The 5202-nt window shown below is 39.7% G+C and overlaps 1 pseudogene; it reads left to right on the forward strand.

Annotated features, from left to right (window-relative positions):
- The first annotated feature begins 3117 nt into the window (after positions 1-3117).
- Positions 3118-4059, forward strand: LOC110146547 (olfactory receptor-like protein OLF4; annotated as a pseudogene).
- Positions 4060-5202: the final 1143 nt, after the last annotated feature.

Genomic DNA, 5202 nt, shown 5'->3' on the forward strand with positions numbered 1-5202 from the left:
AACAAAGGTCCGTCTAGTCAAGGCTATGGTTTTTCCAGTGGTCATGTATGGATGTGAGAGTTGGACTGTGAAGAAAGCTGAGTGCCAAAGAATGGATGCTTTTGAACTGTGGTGTTGGAGAAGACACTTGAGAGTCCCTTGGACTGCAAGGAGATCCAACCAGTCCATCCTAAAGGAGATCGGTCCTGGGTGTTCATTGGAAGGACTGATGCTGAAGCTGAAACTCCAATACTTTGGCCACCTCATGCGAAGAGTTGACTCATTGGAAAAGACCCTGATGCTGGAAGGGATTAGGGGCAGGAGGAAAAGTGTACAGCAGAGAATGAGATGGCTGAATGGCATCACCGACTTGATGGACATGAGTTTGAGTAAACTTCAGGAGTTGGTGATAGACAGGGAGGCCTGGCGTGCTGCAATCCATGGGGTCGCAAAGAGTCAGACACAACTGAGTGACTGAACTGAACTGAACTGAACTGAACAAACAAATTATGATCCATAAGTTCTATCCAGGTAGAACTTGCCTAATTCAGTATCAGACCACACAGAGAGGTCAAATCATTTGGGAAAGCACAGGAAAGACATCTTCTACTGCTTCATATAACACATATGAAACTTGTTGTGTTTTGTACATTTTCATTTTTGAATTGTTAGTTTACTCTCAGTTATTTTTATCTTGGGATATTAAATTTGTATGGTTTTTCACATCATATAGATATAACTGTTTCTTTCCTTGGAAAAGAGATATGTTTATTTCTGATTTATCCTGGGCATCAAGGAGATGTAACTGAGGTTGGGATGTTGCCAAACCAAGGAGGCTTTTCTTGGTCACGTTGTCTCAGGGGTGATTTGAGGTTGTTAGCTTTTCTACCTTCATTTTATCTCTCCCTCATATTTTTTATATTTCTTTACATACAGGGCAGAAAGTGGCTATAGCTAAAAGGAGCCTCAACTTTATTATTCTCTCAGAAGCTTATGAACTGGAATTTCTGCATACCACTTAAACTTTGCTTAGGAGAAAATTACAGGAGATGTAAAGTGAAGCAGGTTTGATCCCTGAGTCAGGAAGATCTCCTGGAGGAGGGCATGGCAAACCATTCCAGTGTTCTTGCCTGGAAAATTCCTTGGACAGAGGATCTTGGTGGCCTACAGGATAGGAGTCAGACACAACTGAAGTGACTTAACACAAACACACACACACATAGGAGAAAATTAATCTGATCTGAGCAGCTTGATCTATAACCACTCATGGCCCAAGGAGGGTGGTTCTGGATAAGAAATTCATGACAGCAGCTGCTCAGGAGGTGATACTGTGTCTGTGAACCTGTGCCTTGTGGAATAGGAACAGTTCTTTTTAAAGCAGAGGCACCTGTTCTGTACATTCAACTAAAAATAAATAAATAAATAAAGCAGAGGCACCTGAGCTCATATATTAAATTGGTATACTAAGGTGACAGTGGTCAGAACCCAATCAAAGATGGTACTAAGCAGAGGATCTTATATAATTCACAGGATATCCTTGCAACTAAATCCATAAAGTGCTGGGAACAAAATGAAAGGAAGGATTCTCTGTGGACTGAAGTGTCAGCTGTAGCAGGGAGGCCACCTTTTTCCTCAGCATTCCTATTGTTGTTCAGTGGCTCAGTCATGTCTGACTCTTTGTGATCCCATGGACTGCAACACACCAGGAGTCCCTGTCCTTCACTGTCTCCTGGAGGTTGCTCAAACTCATGCCCACTGAGTTGATAATGCCATGCAACCATCTCATCCTCTGTCATTTGCTTCTCCTGCTTTCAATCTTCCCAGCATCTGGGTCTTTTCCAATGGGTCAGCTCTTCTCATCAGGTGGCCAAAATATTGAAGTTTCAGCTTCAACATCAGTCTCTCCAGTGGATATTCAAGGGTGATTTCCTTTGGGATTGACTGGCTTGATCTCCTTGCCATCCAAGGGATTCTCAAGAGTCTTATCCAATACCACAGTTCAGAAGCATCCATTCTTTGATGCTCAGCCTTCCTTATGGTCCAGCTCTCACATCTATACATGACTACTGGAAAAACAATAGCTTTGACTTTATGGAATTTTGTTGGCAAAGTAATGTCTCTACTTTCTAATACACTATGTTTGTCATAGCATTTTTCCTGAAGAGCAAGCATCTTTTATTTCATAGCCGCAATCACTGTCCACAATGATTTTTGAAACACAAGAAAATGAAGTCTTTCGCTGTTTCCACTGTTTCCCCATCTATTTTCCAGGAAGTGATGGGACCAGATGCCATGATTTTAGTTTTTTAAATGTTGAGTTTTAAGCCAGCCTTTTCACCCTCCTCCCTCACCTTCATCAAGAGGCTCTTTATTTCCTCTTTACTTTCTGCCATAAGGGTGGTGTCATCTGCATATCTGAGGTTATTGGTATTCCAGCTTGTGATTCATCCATCTCTAATCACTCCTTCTTTTACTCATTCCTCTCTCCCACTGGCTTCCATGTTTGGATCTAAACATGTGGAACCAGTATCTTCCTCAGGTCCTTTGCAGTGATTGTTCCCTCTGCCTTCACTCTAGTGAGTGCCTTCTCCTAGTATCACACTAGGTCCTTCTCTTCCTTTCTTAATGTTTCTTCAAATAAACCCTTGTTTTCAGCCCTTGCCTGAACACTCAGTGTAAAATGATGTCTCCTGCTATTCCCTCCTTTACACGTTTCTGTTTTCTTCATACATCTGTCACCTTCTAGCATATTATATGTTTATTTGAATATAATCTTTCACTATCCTTGGATTGTGACAGATTTGTTTTTAAATATATCTAAAATGTAGATATATTTTATCCCATATATGTGCACATATTTATCTAGTATAGGTACTTAGAATATGTATGTTCTCAATAAAACTGTAAAATGTGAACTGCTTGGAAATACGCTCAAATGGGACAAAAATTTTGAGTTAGAGGTGAAATGAGGTATACCCTCGAGGAGAATTTATCTATATAGAACATATTAACATTAATTTTTTGTCATCAAAATGGAGATTAGAGTATTTTAGCTATTTGAGTAATGTCAGTTTGAGTGAAAATTATCATGTTATATATATATATATATATATTTTTCCCAATAGTCATATCCATCACATGGAACCAGAGAACAAGACTCAAATTTCAGAATTTCGCCTTCTGGGATTCTCAGAGGAAACAGAACTGCAGCCCATCATATTTGGGCTTTTCCTCTCCATATACCTGATCACTGTGTTTGGAAACCTGCTCATCATCTTGGCCATCAGCTCAGACTCCCACCTCCACACCCCCATGTACTTCTTCCTCTCCCACCTGTCCTTTGTAGACATCTTCTTCACCTCCACCACCGTCCCAAAGATGTTGCAAAGCACTCAGACACAGAGGAAAGTAATCACCTATGAAGGCTGCATCATCCAGGTGTACTTTTACTTACTATTTGCAGGATTAGATGACTTCCTCCTGACTGTGATGGCCTATGACCGGTATGTGGCCATCTGTCACCCCCTGAACTACACAGTCATCATGAACCCCTGGGTCTGTGGGCTGCTCCTCCTGGTGTCCTGGATGATGAATGCCTTGTTTTCCTTGTTACACAGCTTAGTGATGCCGCAACTGTCATTCTGCTCAGACTTGGAAATCCACCACTTTTTCTGTGAAATCACATGGCTGATCCAACTTGCCTGTTCTGACCCCTTTCTCAATAACGTAATGGTGTATTTTGGATCTGTAATTCAAGGGGGTTTTCCCCTTACTGGTATCCTTTACTCTTACTCTAAGATATTGTGCTCTATCTGTGGAATCTCAGCTCAGGGGAAGTATAAAGCATTCTCCACCTGTGCATCTCACCTCTTGGTTGTCTCCTTATTTTATTGTTCGGCCTTAGGAGTGTAGCTTAGCTCTGCCGCTATCCACAGTTCACACACAAGCGCAATTGCCTCAGTGATGTACACTGTGGTCACACCCATGCTGAACCCCTTCATCTACAGTTTGAGAAATAAAGACATAAAGAGGGCTCTAAAAAGGTTTTTTTTTTGTTTTTGTTTTTGTTTGTTTTTTTGAAATGGAAACATTTATAAAAGAGCCATTTGGCCTTGGGCTGAAGAACTTACCATGATAGAAGGGCCCAAAGCCTCATAGGCAGATATGTGACTCTTTGATTAGATTGTGATAATAGCAAAAGTTTCTTCAATTTATTACCTGATATTTCCATTTCTTTTATTTCAACTTCTCTATACAATTTTAAAAACATACTTTATTAACTTTTCTGTTCTCTGTTATCTAAGTTTTTTCTTTTGTCACTTTTCTGCTCTCTCAAATTGATTCAAAATCTCATGTGAGACATATATGTAAATTCCCATTTATCTCATAAGACTTCACACATTTCTTAAGAATAAATTCTTCTGAAATGATATACTATATACTGAGTAATTTTTCTTTATTTTTACTAAAAGAATAATCATGAATTTTACTACTTCTATGGAAAAAAAACTAATTTGGAAACCAAACCAATTACATAATTTCATAGGAGAGTAAAATATGAAACTACAGTCTGTCATGTTTTAGTTCTTCACATCTTGGGAAGACACTATCATAACTGCTCTGTCCAAAAATGTAGATGATAGCAGATACTGTATTTCATAAATGGTCATCTGATTTTACTCCCTAACAGTGTACTATTCTTTATTTATTAATAGCTCAGTGTCCACATTGCTTTCTGGAGTTACTGGTAAAACTGAGCATCAAATGCATGTCCCTAATTGACATCTATGTGAAACAAAGATTTCAATAAAGAGCTTGACATAATAAGACCTAGAGTCAGAGAAGGCCGTAAGTATGATGTAGCAAAAACTATTGGAGAAGGAAATGGCAACCCACTCCAGTGTTCTTGCCTGGAGAATCCCAGGGGCGGGGGAGCCTGCTGGGCTGACGTCTATGAGGTCGCACAGAGTCGGACACGACTGAAGTGACTTAGCAGCAATAGCAGCAGTGAAAATTTGCATCAGATTATATCTTTGCAAGCGAGTTTTTCATGGTGTCCATTTACTTATTGATGTATGTGGTTTAGTGTCTGTTTGTAAAGGGGTTTAACATTGAGATGAAAGTTTTTTTGGTGTAATTATATCAGTCTGCTTGAAAACTTCCATTGTTGTCTACAATTAAATGGCTCCTTCCATTTCTCCAGATGAAATATTTCCCCATTCC

This window comes from Odocoileus virginianus, chromosome 3, assembly GCF_023699985.2.
Source record: "Odocoileus virginianus isolate 20LAN1187 ecotype Illinois chromosome 3, Ovbor_1.2, whole genome shotgun sequence".
NCBI lineage: Eukaryota > Metazoa > Chordata > Mammalia > Artiodactyla > Cervidae > Odocoileus > Odocoileus virginianus.